Source organism: Schistocerca americana, chromosome X, assembly GCF_021461395.2.
Source record: "Schistocerca americana isolate TAMUIC-IGC-003095 chromosome X, iqSchAmer2.1, whole genome shotgun sequence".
NCBI lineage: Eukaryota > Metazoa > Arthropoda > Insecta > Orthoptera > Acrididae > Schistocerca > Schistocerca americana.
Window position 1 is genome coordinate 345,796,355 of NC_060130.1, and position 17,339 is coordinate 345,813,693.

Genomic DNA, 17,339 nt, shown 5'->3' on the forward strand with positions numbered 1-17,339 from the left:
CGATACCAATCACTTCATCCATGGTTCGTAGGACGTCGTGTGAGAAAAGGAAAAACTAAGTTTGGCACTATCGATTGAAGCTTTTCTGTCTCAACGAAATTTATATTCGAACTTAAAACATGCTCGAAAATTCTGCAGCAAACCGATGCTTAAGATATGGGACTGTCATTTTGCGGGTCCTTTCTTTTAGACTTTTTATACAGGGTGTTACAAAAAGGTACGGCCAAACTTTCAGGAAACATTCCTCATACACAAATAAAGAAAAGACGTTATGTGGACATGTGTCCGGAAACGCTTAATTTCCATGTTCGACCTCATTTTAGTTTCGTCAGTATGTACTCCAACGTGATCAAATTGTAAATATTCGCGATCAACATGTGTGGGCTGACGAGAATCCGCACGCAATTGTGCAATCACGTCATCAACACAGATGTTCTGTGAACGTTTGGGCAGGCATTGTTGGTGATGTCTTGATTGGGCCCAATGTTCTTCCACCTACGCTCAATGGAGCACGTTATCATGATTTCATACGGGATACTCTACCTGTGCTGCTAGAACATGTGCCTTTACAAGTAGGACACAACATGTAGTTCATGCACGATGGAGCTCCTGCACATTTCAGTCGAAGTGTTCGTACGCTTCTCAACAACAGATTCGGTGACCGATGGATTGGTAGAGGCGGACCAATTCCATGGCCTCCACGCTCTCCTGACCTCAACCCTCTTGACTTTCATTTATGGGGGCATTTGAAAGCTCTTGTCTACGCAACCCCGGTACCAAATGTAGAAACTCTTCGTGCTCGTATTGTGGACGGCTGTGATACAATACGCCATTCTCCAGGGCTGCATCAGCGCATCAGGGATTCCATGCGACTGAGGGTGGATGCATGTATCCTCGCTAACGGAGGACATTTTGAACATTTCTTGTAACAAAGTGTTTGAAGTCACGCTGGTACGTTCTGTTGCTGTGTGTTCCCATTTCATGATTAATGTGATTTGAAGAGAAGTAATAAAATGAGCTCTAACATGGAAAGAAAGCGTTTCCGGACACATTTCCACATAACATTTTCTTTCTTTGTGTGTGAGGAATGTTTCCTTAAAGTTTGGCCGTACCTTTTTGTAACACCCTTTATAGGGAAGTCACCTGTGCTTTTTTTTCCAGTCGTTGCGGATTTTGCTCTGGACGAGAGAATGACGATAAATGCAAGTAAACTAAGTGACCAACCCCGCAGATTACTCTCTGTAAAACCGAACTGGGATTCGCTCTGATCTTGGCGACATATTCATTTCCAACTTTTTCAGTTGCATCTGAACGCGAGGGATGCTTATTTCCATGTCCTCCATACAGCAGTCTGTGCGACGATCAAACGATGGTATTACTGTATGATCCTCTTGTGTCAACATATTTTTATGTGTAAGTTGAAGATTCAGCTTTCCCTCTGCTGTCTTGTATTGGCGCACCAGACTAGTTGACGAGTGATTGGATAGAAGCCTTCAACCCACTTAGTGATTTTACACAGAATCAGTATTTTCTCGGGTTCTTGTCAAGCTCTTCCGTTAAGCTGAAACAGTGGAAGTTGTCGTATACCTCGAGCATTAATCATTTTATAGACGCACGAATTTCTACCAATTGTTCCTGTCAACATTTTCGCGTTCTGTTTTGAACCAAGAATGCAACAATCTCTGTTTCCTCATCGTCTTCCAAATTCTGTTACTAAATCACCGTGCGTTTTTAACATCCTTAATCCACTTACTCTTCAGAGCACGATTTACAATGACTTTAAACATTTCCATAAGCCCTCTACATCTAAAATTTTATTTCTGTGGGGTTCACAGCCTTAACATGTTTCGAGAATGTAAACAAGTTCCATATTGCAACTAAATGATGTCCATTAATTTTCTAAGAAGGATACAAACAACTGGTTATCTGCTCTTTCCAGTATAAACCCACCACCACCCCCAATACTCCTCCCCCCCCCTCTCCCCGCACAACCCACTCACAGCCTTCTAGATGGGTTTGTTAGCTATAGTAACCTTCTTGATCGTTAATGCCTGTCTCTATACTGACACTGTAGGTCAGATCACGCCTGTTTGTAGCTACAAGGTCTAAAATGTGTCCTTTGCGTATGGGATATCGAACTAGCTGCTCAGTGTAGTTTTCGGAAAATGTGTTTAGAACTACGTCACAAGACTGTCTGGCTATACCGTCTGCAGTGAATCTTCAGTCGTCCCACTCTATACTCGGTAGTTCTAAGTAGCCTCTAACTAATACAACATGATCGGGGTACTTTCGCGCTACAGAACGTAAACTTTCTTTCACTGATTCTACAACTGTAACGGCGTAATCAGATGAGCAGTAAAAAATTCTACGGTTAACTTAAGTTACTAACATCCAGATAACCTCGCATTCACATAAAATTTCGAACTCGATAGAAACAACACTCCCTCTCCTATGGTATCTAATCTGTCTTTTCGATATACGTTCCATGTCTCGGTAAATATTGCTGAGATTTCTACTCCGGGTTTCATCCAGCTCTCGGTTCCAAGCGTAATTAGTTGAGTGCCATAGATTCCTGGAGGACGCTAAATTCGAGAGCATCGTTACGAATGCTTCACTGCTAAAATTTTAACATTCGAATTGTCTTTACTTTGTGCGAGATCTGATTTCACTCTCTGCATATCGACTGGAGAGCGTTCATTAGAATACTTCAAACCATCACCGAGCCTAAAAAAAAAAAACATGTACGCACCACAAGCATTCTGCTACCCAAGTAGCTGCTTCCGCTGCGTAGTGCACCGATGACCTATTAAGGAGAATCCTACACTTCTGCACCCCATAACGCAAGTCCCAAAATCTTCAGACAGGATGGTCAGAGAATCGACGGAACCTCTGGTTTAGACCCTCTACTTGGATCCAAACAGGCAGACCTCTGTCAATTCTGGGTATGACACTGCAAATTGCGAGCTCTGCTTGCATCCAGCGTGCAAGGCAAGCAGTCTTCACCGCTTCCTCCAGCCGCCGGTATGAATTGAGGCTGTTTTCAGAACAGCGACAGGTATCATTGGCGTTGACATGAGCCACAGCTTGAAGATGACTACACAATGCACATTCAACAGCCGCAGGCAGGCCCTTCTCCACATCTTGAATGAGACCCCCATCAGACAGACCAAGTGGACGTTGGACTTCTTTCCAGGTCTTTGTGCTATTTCCCAAGAGGCTCCATAAGGATGGTAGCGTTAGAGCTCCCAGTAACTAGTAGACCTCTCTCCCGTTTGCCTACATGGACCCTGCTGAAGGAGCGACCACTTGTCCACTCACATTGTGAACGGGCAAGGCCACACGGCCGGTCACCACATCGACTCTCCACCTCGAGTGAAATGAGCCCGGCTCCCTCGCACCAGATAAGACCCTATGCAGCAGAGCTTGTGGGCGAAACAAACGGCATGTGAGGTGCCCCATGCAGCGCGCCAGTTTCTTTGCCTCCGCTACAGCCTGCAAATGACTGATCGCGGCCGACAGCGTCTCCAGCTGCTCGCTAACTGCGGCCAGCTCCTCCTGCGTCTGCACACAGCATGTACGGCCTCTATCCACCCCACTACTAAAATTTAAAAGATAATAACAGGTAAACGAAACAGATGAAAACGAGCCGTGTTTCTACCAACTGGGGCTCAACATCGTCAAACCATCCAACTGTGGCGCTACAAGCGGCGTAAATCTACATTACTAAAATTACGATACAAACAAAATGTGAACAAGAAAACAAAAGTTATTGTCGGTGGTGTCTAACACAGGTAAACACACACACACACACACACACACACACACACACACACACACACACACACACACAAAAATAAGAACTTAAAACTTCTTTATTATAACGTTCTATAAGACGTGAATCGGTGTGTTGCTTAGGCATTTTACAACTCCCTAGCCAGCCGAAGTGGCCGTGCGGTTAAAGGCGCTGCAGTCTGGAACCGCAAGGCCGCTACAGTCGCAGGTTCGAATCCTGCCTCGGGCATGGATGTTTGTTATGTCCTTAGGTTAGTTAGGTTTAACTAGTTCTAAGTTCTAGGGGACTAATGACCTTAGCAGTTGAGTCCCATAGTGCTCTGAGCCATTTGAACCATTTTTGAACAACTCCCTAAAACAAGACAATCTTCTTTTGTCTCTTGTGACGTCAGAGGACATATGTATCTGAAGCTAACTGTTATAACCAGGAATAACACAATAACCTCTTCAGTCTGGTTTATTAAATCACAAATCACTTTTTAACAATTATGTTAGCCAAGCGTCTACCCAGACTCACACTCAGAAGTAATGCAGAATTAAAGTTCGGTTATACCAATGTCAGAATGTGCATGGTGGGGTGCACGTCCCGTAATTATTCCCAAGTCCAGTGAAGTTCAGTCTCTCCAAGTGAAGTCGCAAGATTTTCCGCCGAGCAGCCAGGTAACCTCGAGTGGTGCGGCGAGTCATCCACAAGCAGCTGGAACACGGCGTACTGCACTTGCCGCTGAGCACTGTCGTTTGCGGCGGCGGCCGCGTTTATATAAGGCTTGCTAGTTAATGAAGCCGTCGGCTGGGGTCGCTGTTTTCCAGGGAAAACCAATCACAATGTTTCCTGGCGTAGCCAATTGCTGTGTGCTGACAAACGCGCGCGCGAAGGCGGCCAGCGATGGTAGCCGCGAGCCGCCCGGAGAAGTGCGGCCAGCGATGTATTTCTCGGCCACGTAAGGGAGCGTGCGTGTGAAGACGGCCAGCGATGTATTTGGCGGCCGCGTACTGGAGCGCGTTGTTCGGTGTTTGTTAGAAGTGGTGTATACCACACCAACCTTATCGATGTCAAAACACTCACTAACACACACCAAAACACCATATGGCAGAGCAACCTGCTCCCACATCACCCCCTTCTCAGTAAGACGGTCACAATTCACTGTACCACGTCCACTAGTCTTGCGGTAAATCGAATTACGCCACCCGATCTTGATGTTCGTGGTTTTTTATCTTCAGGTTGTTTGTCCTGGGGTGTTGGTTAAACTGGAGTGTCTTCCGGCAATCTAACGTCTTCGTTCAGCAAATATGCAGGTTTCAATCGGTCGATAAAATGTTTTTTACTTGGTCTTTAAGTTTGAGTCCAAAAAATTTTGGTGTTCTTTCCATGACTTCGTATGGGCCTTCATATGGAGGTCCTAACGACTTTTTAATCCTGTCAACCCTTACAAATACGTTTGTTGACATGCTGAGGTCCTTGTATACGTGTGGTGTCTGTTTTACTTTGTGAGCCGGCCGGAGTGGCCAAGCGGTTCTAGGCGCTACAGTCTGGAACCGCGCCCGCTACGGTCGCAGGTTCGAATCCTGCCTCGGGCATGGATGTGTGTGATGTCCTTAGGTTAGTTAGGTTTAAGTAGTTCTAAGTTCTAGGGGCTGATGACCTCAGCAGTTAAGTCCCATAGTGCTCAGAGCCATTTGAACCATTTTTTTACTTTGTGAGCTATTTGTATAGGTTTCAGCTGGTTCATAGGCCGATATTCTTTTAGTTGTGAAACAAATTGGGGTAAGTCTGAATCCCTTTTTGTTCCGTCTTCTTGAAAAAATTTGCCAAGTATCCTGATGGATGAACGATAAACCATTTCTTCTATCGTAGCATTTGTGTTTTCTCTGATTGAGCAACGAAGACCAAGAAGGATTACAGGCATTGTTTGAGTCCATTTCGTAGTTGAATGTGAACGGATTGCTGCTTGAAGTTTGCGATGAAATCATTCTATTTTTCCATTGGATTGAAGACGATATGCAGTAATTTGAGTTTGATTACAACCACATATTTTTGATAGTGTTTGAAATAGCTCTGAATTAAATTGTCTTCCGCGATCGGTTACTATTTGATAAGGTGTGCCAAATCTAGTAATCCAACAATTGATGAAAGCTTGAACTACAGCTTCTGCTTGTATATCCCGAAGTGGTATTACCTCTGTTCAGTTCGTAACTCTATCGATGCGTGTTAAGCAATACGTATATTCATCTGAAGGAGGCATTGGCCCTATCAAATCCAGATGAATTACTTTAAAACGTTCATCAGTGTCGGGAAATTGTCCTTTTGGTGAATGCACATGTCGTGATACCTTGTTTTTTTTTTTTTTTTTTTACTAGCATTACATGCTCGTGACCAGTTTGCAATGTCCTTTTTCATATTCATCCAGTAATCATTTTTACAGTTGTCTTGATACCTGGATGAGCCAAATTATGATAATGTTGAAAAATAGCATAACGGAATTGTTCAGGAATATAAGGTCGAATACTCTGTGTCGAGACATCGCACCACAATTGCTTTCCTGTCTGAGTCAAATAGTATTTTAATTCAAGCGAAGTATTATTGCCACATTGCACTTGAAGCTCTTCGTCTTTTTCTTGTGCTTAGGCTATCTCTTCATAGTTAATTGGAACCAATTCTTCAAGCCTTGAAAAGCTGTCAGCCACAACATTTGCTTTACCAGAAATATGTCGCAAACCTGTTGAAAACTGAAATATACTGGAGATAACATAATTGGATTGACGTTGCTTTCTCATTCTTCTGCTTGAATGCATATGTTAGAGGGGCATGATCAGTATAAATAACAAAGTCTCTACCTTCTAACAGATATTTGAAATAACTGACAGCCATATATATTCTAAGTAGTTCTCTGTCATATGTGGAATACTTTTTCTGTGCATTCGTGAACTTTTCTGAAAAGAATCCAGTAGGTTTCCATTGCTCATCTTGCCACTGTTGCAGCACAGCACCAGCTGCAAAATCGAATGCATCCACAAATAATGCGAGTTGGCTGTGCAAACCCGGAAATGTTAAAAGTGTTGCATTCGCGAGATCTTTTTTACATTTTTGGAACTGAGCAATTGCCTCTTCTATCCAGTCAATATGTCTTCTGTCATTTTTAGTTGTTCCTTTTAGGTAGCCATTCAACAAAGCTTGGTTTTCTGCAGCACGTTCTAAATATCTACGATAAAAGTTGATGATTTCTAAAAATTTTCCAAGTTCGCGAACAGTTTCAGGTCGCTTGTAGTTCCTGAAGCTGTGATTAATTGTCCCAAGAATGTCAGTTCTTGCGCTCCAAATACGGATTTTGCAACATTTATTACTAGACCATACTGATACAATTGTTTAAAGAGTAAATTTAGATGCTCAGTATATTGTTCGGGAGATTCTGATGCTGTTAAAATATCATCCAGATAGGGAAAGCAGAAATCCAACTCTCTCACAACTTCGTGTATAAACCTCTGAAATGTGCTAGGTGCATTTCGAAGTCCGAAGTGCATATAATTAAATTCATACAGACCAAAAGGAGTATTAACCGCTGACTTTGGTTTGTCTTCTTCGGCTACAGGGATCTGATAATGCGCTTTTAGTAGGTCAATCTTGGAGAATGTCTTCTTATTCTGAAGCATCAAATTTACGTCATCTACTCGAGGGACTAGATACTGGTCTGGGAGAGTCCTGTCATTAAGACGACGATAATCTCCACAAACTCGCCACTGACCGTTGGACTTCATAATAAGGTAAAGCGAACCTATTGTGATTATGATGGACGTATAATACCATTATTCAGCAGAAACTGAAATTCTTTCTTAGCGATTTGCAATTTATGTGGGCCCAACCTACGAGCTTTACTATACACCGATGGACCACTAGATGTAGTGATATAATGCTGTACTTTATGCTTTAACACCTTTGGTATTATAGATGGTTTTGTTTGCTCAGGAAATTTCTCTAACAGCTTTGAATACTGACATTTTGCATAGAGTGAACTTACTGAATCGTTAGCATCCACAGCGGTTACCTCTGCGGAAATTTTTAACTTACAAGGGAACCTCCCCATCGCACCCCCCCCCCCCCCTCAGCCTCAGATTTAGTTATAAGTTGGCACAGTGGATAGGCCTTAAAAAACTGAACACAGATCAATCGAGAAAACAGGAAGAAGTTGTGTGGAACTACGAAAAAAATAAGCAAAATATACAAACTGAGTAGTCCATGCGGAAGATAGGGAACATCAAGGGTAGTGTGAACTCAGAAGTGCCGTGGTGCCGTGGTTAGCGTGAGCAGCTGCGGAACGAGAGGTCCTTGGTACAAGTCTTCCCTCGAGTGAAAAGTTTACTTTCTTTATTTTCGCAAAGTTATGATCTGTCCGTTCGTTCATTGACGTCTCTGTTCACTGTAATAAGTTTAGTGTCAGTGTTTTGCGACCGCACCGCAAAACCGTGCCATTAGTAGACGAAAGGACGTGCCTCTCCAGTGGGAACCGAAAACATTTGATCGCAAGGTCATAAGTCAACCGATTCCTCCACAGGAAAACACGTCAGATATATTCTATATGACACTGGTGACGGCATGACAGGAACATGTTGTCGACCCACCTAACTTGTACACTTGGCGAATGGGTAAAAAGATTCTTCTACAATGCTCGATTTAGGTTTTCTTGTGGATGTGATCATCACTCCCAAAAAAGTGATGAAAACATAAGAGTTTGTCACATAAACTGCAACAAATGAATGCAACAGTTTCACAGTCGCACAGTTTTCCCTGTGCTCTGTCAAAACATATGTTTTTAACGTTTTCAAATTTTTCCGTGTGTAGACCGTCAAATCGTGCATATGTCCAAGCAAATCTGAACATGTCCTGGAATTTTGGAGAGCGAAGTTGATTATGTGTGAGTGCCTGAACTCTGATAATTGACACACGACCACGTAAACAATACTGCTCTGTGTACCTGTGCAGCTTCGCAAAATCATAGAATCTTTTCACAAAGTATTTCACTTGCCGAAAACCAAACACATCTAACGGTTGCACAAGAGGTGTGCAACCTGGAGGAATGTTAATCACGTCTGCTCCCACACTAAAATTGTCTGAAAACAAAAAAAAAAATATACTTTTCACTCCAGGGAAGACTTGAAACATGGACCTCTCGCTCCACAGTTGCTCACGCTAACCACAGGACCACGGCACTTCTAAGCTCATACTATACTTGAAGTTCCATACCTTCCACATGGACTACTCAGTTTGTATATTTTGCTTTTTTTTCATAGTTCCACACAACTTCTTCCTGGTTTCTTGATTGATCTGTGTTCAGTTTTGCAGGTAGGTGTGGCCGTGCGGTTAAAGGCGCTTCAGTCTGGAACCGCGTGACCGCTACGGTCGCAGGTTCGAATCCTGCCTCGGGCATGGATGTGTGTGATGTCCTTAGGTTAGTTAGGTTTCATTAGCTCTAAGTTCTAGGCGACTGATGACCTCAGAAGTTAAGTCGCATAGTGCTCAGAGCCATTTTTGTGTTCAGTTTTTCAAGGCCTATCCACTGTACCAACTTATAACTAAATCTGAGGGGGGTGCGATGGGGAGGTTCCCTTGTTAGTAATATTATCTGTAAGCTTTTTATTTTTCAGATCTATGAGTAAACCAAAATGATGAAGAAAATCGGCTCCCAATATTCCTTTTGATACATCAAACTTATGCTTAAGACCTAAATCAGTGGTTAACAGCTTTGACCCATAAGTTTTTATTTCAGAACCATTTGCAGCATAAAGACTAAAGTCAGATGGTTCAAGGTTCTTAGTTTTTGCCACTGGTATAACAGACAAATCTGCACCGCTATCTACCAGATAAGATCGTCCACAAGTTCTGTCTTCAACAAATAATCGATATTGGCGGCTTACTGTCGTAACTAGAGTAAAACATTCAGCCCCTCATGCTTCTACCCTTCCTTGTTTTCCTTATTTTTCCATTGGCAAGGTTGTACACACTTTTCAGGTTTACACCATGTGCCAAATTTGAAGTGTTAATAACAATATTTACCATTTTTTAACCGTGTTCTGTTTCTACTTCTGCTGCGCGACTTGGATCTATGTGATTCTCGAAGCGTCTTAACTTCATTTTCTAAGTCTTTAATTTTTACAAGAAGATGTTGGACTGGTAAGGATGTGGAAGGAACTGATTGGGATGAGGTAATTTCAAGCTCCTCAGCATATTGCATCTCCACTACACGATCGGCCATCTGTGCGACTTTCTCCGTCGTTTCTTCCTATATTACTAATATACTTCGACTATTACTAGGAAGTTTATTGAGCCCCAATGTTTTTGAAGAGTTTTCCGACAAGTTGGTCCCAGCATAGTTTCGCATTTTTCGTAATGACTGGCGAGGTTTCACATCACCAAGTTCCAATCCACTCAACAGTTTTTTTTTTATTTTACGCTCTTCATTTTCCTTGAAAATTGTTTAAGAGTCGTTCTTTTGCCAGCGAATATTTGTTATTTTCATCACTGGTTACCAGATCCCAGATGTTTTCGACATATTTCGGTTCAAGCTGGTCCAGCAGATAATTGAACTTAGTTGCCTCCGTTGCTACGGTAGCGATTGTAAACCGAGCCTCGGCTTGGCAAAAGCAAATATCGGGCTTTTCTACCCAAAAAGGAGGGAGCTTTACGCTTACCTTATTGATTTCAGGAGCACTCACAGGAGTGTCCCCGTCAAGTCCACTTCCTGATTGCATTTTGAGTGTTTTATTGAACACCGTCTGCGCCGAATTCAAGCAGATTCCGCGTTGGACAATTCGCCAATAATTACGTTGCAGGGTTTCTTTTGCTGTCTCGCCGGTCACGTCGGGGTCACCAATTTCTCGGTGGTGTCTAACACAGGTAAACACACACACACAAATAAGAACTTAAAACTTCTTTATTATAACATTTTATAAGATGTGAATCGTCGTGTTGGTTAGGCAACGATACATTTTACAACTCTCTAAAACAAGACAATCCACTTTCGTCTCTTGTGTCGTCACAGAACATATATCTCTGAAGCCAACCTTATCGATGTGAAAACACTCACTAACACACACCAAAGCACCATATGGCAGAGAAGCCTGCTCCCACACTGTCTCTAGTGTTTTTTAGACGGCGCTCTCATTTGGAGACTATGAACGTAAGTGTAGAAGTAGATGCTAGTTTAACACAACTTCCATACTAGCATACTTAAATACAGACCAGAAGATCATCATCATTGTTTGAAACTATTAATCATACGCTATTGCTGTAACCAAAAAGTGGTCTAAAAGACCCATTTCACATTTCTGATAAAAGAGTTTTATTGTGGTTCTTAGTCCTCCAGTGCAAATAAATATCCCATGCTAAAGAGACCTCGCTCTGACTGTTGGACAGAGGAATTCAAATATATTTATATATAGGGTGTTTGTCTTCACTTGAGACAACCACGTACCTAGGAAACGAAGCATCATACGTGACACGAAGGTTTACATTTACATCGTAAATGAAATGTAGAATCAAATGCATTGGTTGTTAATTGCAAAACCCACCACGAATTGAAAATAATGGTGTGAGTAAACCCAACGTACTTTTTGGCGAAGAATCCGAATATGCAATAAAAATGGGGGGGGGGGGGGGGGACAAATTTGAAAATCCAAAGTTGTCCCCGCCCATGCAGGAAGCATGGTTAGGGGGTGGCCAGTTGTAGCAGAGACAAATGTCCCCTTCACTAGTATTAACTTTTCACCTCGAAATTTTTTTTCGTACGATGCATCGTTTTCGAGATATTTAATTGTCTCAAGCCAAAAAGTCAAAACAAATACCCACTATATTCTTTGAAAGGTCTTGCATCCACATGGTGAATATAAGAGAAATTTTAGATTTTAGCAGATTTTGTCCGAATTTCTGCAAAAACGTAGATTCTACTGGGAATTATGAGGAACAGAAACTTTAATCAAAGGTAGCAATCAGTCACTGTCACTGCCCGGCTTTTGAAGCACGCCATCGACTTAAGTTTAACAATTATTAAATTTCTCAGTGTCCAGTACATAGAGAAGTGTTCCAATCAAATACAAGAAAACAGAAGATATCAGTGAGGTTATGGAATAAGTCTCATGAAAGTATGTACAGTGCTAAAAAGATGTACTGACAGTCCCTGTAGAAGAGGACTATTGTCATGCTACAATATAACTTTTAAAAAACTGGGCTATTATTTTAAATAACTACTATTCAATTGTGCACTCCAAATGCAATTTTGGACCGATTTTTGAGTTCATTATTTAATTCCATAAAAAGTTTTATAAAGTTTCTTATGTAAAATACTGATGAGATTAAATAATGAAAAGAATTTTAGTTTGGCACGTCCACTTCCAAATTCCTCTCTTTTCATGGCGATTAATTTGTATATTATGGCGGTCCATAATTATAAATAAGCGGAATTTCTTTTGGAAGTCTTTTTGTTGTAACAATTCTGACATTCCGCTCCTTTTCACATTCGTCAGACATCAGCAAAAACACCCTGTGAGTGCATTAGCGTCTATAGAATAAATGACTGTGGTTAGGAGTGGACCCTTGTTCTATGACAGAGCACATCGGTGTTTGGTTGTACACAGTTTGTTTAATTTCAGAATTATTCTCAAAGAAGTACACGAATTTACGTAGATTGTGACATGACACTTACAGGACAGTTGTCAATATAACGCGTTATGCTCTGTTTAGTAGAAATAACTATGAACACAACAATATCAGATTTAAATAGAAGGTTCTCTACACAATTTTTCTTACTACTACACCGTGAAGTTGGCCAATATTACGACAAATCATTCGATTCCGGTTCTAAGTTCGGTACTATTTAGGATGACAATCAAGTGTACGGAGGATGGCTTGTTTTTGTGACAAGATGAGCAAAAGATTACTCAAGGTAGCTCGAGTTCACAGTGGACGCAAGCTGGTGAACCAACAAGTTTACGCGTCTGCCAGCGGAAATTACCTTTTAGTTGAGATGTGCTGTCAGCTGCATAGCTGCTCTCGCCCTCTGAAAATCCTATAAAAAGCTAATCAAAATCTTTACTTATTTTATCAGCTGAAACTGTCCTATGTTTCTCGTTAGGCGAGAATACGTGCACTCATCTCTAGTCTGGAAAATATGGAGATATACACGTTCATAGACGGTGCAGTGTGTGCATAGATGGTGCAGTGTGCACACTTCAATGCCGTCTCAGTTCTCGCAAGAACAATTAACTATGTGGCTGTTTCGTTTCTGTTATCGGAGCTCACTGACTCTTCAGCTAATTTCTAGCTGAATGTCAGCCAAAGTGAACGCAGTGTTCACACAAAATTGCTCTTTTGGCGTCTTACAGAGCGTGATGCACCCTGTTCTACATTTGACGCTGGTTCAGAGGAGAGTCCCCGAAGTTTTCGGTCTTGTGTCTTTTGTAGCAAACTGTCCCCCACCTGTTGAAACATCCCCTTAGAAAAATTAATGAATCACTGTGCTGATAAACCTCGTACATTATTTGATTTTCAAACACAAAAATCTTCGTTACTCGAACTACTGCAATACAGCGAGCGGCAATACTGCCAGCTAAATAAAAGATTCTAACTACTGAAGGCACTAACTACTGATAGGCATAGATAGCAATTGAAAGATTTTGATAGAGAACAAACAATGTATTTACCTTAATAGTGTTCAAAAGTCATAATATATATATAGCAGTTCATGACATCCAGTCTTACAAATTTAATGTCTCTGATGGACACACGTCCAGATCATCCGCTCTCAAAACTCCGCCATTTCTTTCCCTACATCCACCACTGCTGGCGGCTCACCTCCAACTGCGCAACGCTACGCGCTGTTAACAGCCAACTGCCCAACACTACAATAGCATATATTACAACAATGCCAACCAGCCACAGACTGCACACAGCACATCCAGTGATTTTCATACAGAGCGCTACGTGGCGTTACCAATATAAAAACCTAAACAGCCTACTTACACTGTGTCCTTTCGTGATTCACGTAATGGCTTTTTCAAACCAATGGAAGCATTCCTTTCATCTTGTGGAAACTAGCTCTGCCAATCGCAAAGGGCCTACCTTTAAACTGCGTCGAAATACCACAGTTTTCTACTCCTTCCGAATTTATTTCCGCCAATTGGACATTTTGTGCCTGGTCCTGATGCCTGAAAGCTACATGCATACATAACCAGCGTACCACGAACATTTCACGTGTCGCTGGTCTGTTTGTATCCATCTGGAAATTCCCCAACTCAGTTTTCTAAAGAATTTCTCTGTCTCAAGCAGCGCTGGCCCGTTACCTGCTCTCCTCATTGTATCACCCAGCGCGTTTGTTGCCCCTCTCACCATGGATCACCAACCGCTTTTTAGAAGAATTTCATTGTACTTGAGTCATGACGGAGCAACTCGCGTGTGCCTCCAAACTAAAACGTTTCCTCTAGCAGCTTTTTTCACCTTTTGCTCACTGACATGCAGGATTTGGTTTCTGTGTGTTAATACTGTCGAATTGAGTGTCAGCACTTTGCATTACATACTGTGCATTTTGATAGGGATATCTGCTCATTAACACCAAAGTATGTAAGGTGATATCTTCATCTACTTATTAAAATGTATAATGTCCCATGTAAGGTGTGAACTTGACATCGATTCAAGCTGCCACCTTACATATCCTCCTCCTTCCGTGTTCAATTTTGCACTGGATCGATCAACGGTTGAGAAATTGATATAAGTCAGTGCAAAATTTTTATCAGCTGCTGACTGTAGCAATTGTTATATATATATATTGCCCAATTCTCTATTTTAATATGGCATAATCAAACAGTTGCTCTTTCAGTCTCTTTTTGTAATTTTTTTCACCACAACTGATTTACTTTAAAGAGTATGAGGTGGAGATTCCCATTGCCCATGCAATTCTGAATCCTTAGATGTCCCTTGTGTGAGTTGGTAGCATGTTGGACATTAGAATGTAAATGGAGTAGATATTCGTGCAATTGACATGCTATGTATGGTAAAGCAGGAGGAGACCTGAGTTGAGCAGAATTATGAAGGTGAAACTTGATATTGGTAATGAGAGTGGCTTTCTGGAATGGGATTGTGTTAGTATCAAAATTTGTATTAGTTATAAAGAGTCCAATTGTGGAGAGGTTATTAGCTATTGTGAAGTGAAGACTAGTAAATAGACACTTGAGTGACCCTTGGTTATTTAAAAAAAATTAAGGAATGTTTATATTGTCTGGTTATTTTGTTTGTTGTGGCTTAGTGTAAGACAATTTACCCTTTGAGATGTGTAATGGAGGTAGAAAGGTGTAGGAAGTACAGTCTCTTAATATTTAGAGTACGAGAAGAAATGATATAGTGGAGACATGTAATGTGTGTGCGAGAGAGTGGGTGAATTAGTTGTTATATGCATGATGTGAAGGTTTCTGAAAATAACATGTTTGTACTAATTTTCTGATGGAATACTATTATTTAAATAATATGAAGCCTTTTCTAGTTTATGGTTTCTATATTTTAATTTTAAATTTAAACTAACTAGAGATTCTCTATAAATTTGTACCACTCATAATTTTTAAATCTGAGACTGATTCTGTTTTTGACATAAGGACTTATGTCAAATGATGATGTATAGAAGTTGAGGAAACCTTCATTTAAAATTATCTTCCCCTTTTTCAATACTTATATTTCAGTCTCAGTCTTAGCTTAGCTTCTATGGCAATTATAATTCAAGAAAGTTTCATCTCTTACAATAGTTTATTACTTTATCTTATACTTAACCACACCCTTCTCTTAACTTTACAAGCACAATCCCATTCACAAACGTATTTATATCCCCCAAAATTCTAAAACTTATGCATTATTACTTTACAGAAGAATTAAATTATTGACTTTTAGAAAAATATTTAATTGCTAATCCTACTAATTATCTTGTAAATATTACATCAGCATCATCAAATTGCAAAACCCTTTTTTCCATATTACCTATATTTTAACAAATGCATGACATACTAAAATCTTAGTCTCCAAAGTAAATATCAACATTTGGTTTTCTTAACTTAGGTGTGTTGTAAAAAATATGAAATACAAGAAAATATTATTGATCTGTCAAGATTAAAACTCAAAAGTATTGTTAACAAAATCTGTTTCTTGTACAAAATTCTTTTAAATTTAATATTTTTAAGAAATAATAAACTCTGTGTGTTCATAGTCTTTTCTTTTCAGTTTAATCTGATACTAGTCTGTCACAGACAGTCTTTTTATATATAACTTCAATGTGATTCATTGAAGTTGTCATCCTCATCTTCACACGCCTCGACGTTTCTCCTCTGAGTATTCAATGGTGGTCAGCAGATAGAGCGATTGCAGAAGGTTTGAGTGTATTGTGAGTGCTTGGCTGCCTTTGTTCCATTCTTTACATACCCAAGGCGAAATTATATTAGAGATCTATCATTAGCAGCATAAAACTTATATTCTTCATCAGATCTCGAATATTTATGCCAATCCATCGTTGTTTTCCATACGAATAGTCATCTCCCATCTTCGGTGTGACATCTGAAAGTGTTGCAATTTTCCATAGGAATAACAGATATTTGTATTGCTGGAACAGTTAAAATAGGATTCCTTGATGGTAGGTAGATGCAATAATGGTCTTGTATGGAAGGGATTTAGAAACGTTTCTTGATTTCTTCTGGTCCAGGTCTTCTTTCTTCCTAATCTTCTGTATTGAATGTTCTTTTCTTGTTGCATCTTGCTGTCTTTTCACTTGTGCCTTCATTCTTCTCTGGACTGGGAATTGGGGTTTAAGACCTGCTTAACCTCATTATTGTATAATCTGTTCTTATGGTATTTTCTTTCAAATCGTTCTGTATCCTTTATTGTATCATAAAATTACATTGAAATCCAGACTTTTAGCTGCTGACAGGTGTTGATAAATGGGAACAGTTGAAAATGTGTGTCCCGACTGGGACTCGAACCCAGGATCTCCTGCTTACAAGGCAGATGCTCTGTCCGTTTGAGCCACCAAGGACACAGAGAATAGTGTGATTGCAGGGACTTATCTCTGGCACACTACCCGTGAGATCCACATTCCCAACTTAATGTCCACACGCTACATTTGTAGTTCCCCTACCGACTATAATCATTACTTGTGGCAGTCAATCTACTGATTCCCATAAGAGTTCAGGCAATGTGAGTGCATCTGCACTGAAGATCATTGGCCTGTAAACCTTATCTATATGAAGATGGTATCTGTTGTGACATGCGGTCGCAACTTGAGATACCGATCACGGATCTGCCACCATTCCCTCTGCACTGTCATTTCGTTCAGTTTCGTGACTTGCATTAGATACATTTTGTTGTACATCCATTTCTATCCTATCAAGTTCTTTGGTTTGCCCTATATGCAATGATCTACATCCTTTCGCCATCTCAGACCATCTAACTAACCTCTGTCTTTCACGATTTGTGTGAACCTGAGCTCTAGTCAACATGAAGCTATACGACCTGACACGTCTCCAAAATATCA

The 17,339-nt window shown here is 40.7% G+C and overlaps 1 non-coding gene across 1 annotated transcript; it reads right to left on the minus strand.

The window, feature by feature from the left end:
- Positions 1–16,767: 16,767 nt before the first annotated feature.
- On the minus strand, positions 16,768–16,842 carry Trnat-ugu. The gene has a single exon. It is a non-coding gene; the product is annotated as a tRNA-Thr (tRNA).
- Positions 16,843–17,339: the final 497 nt, after the last annotated feature.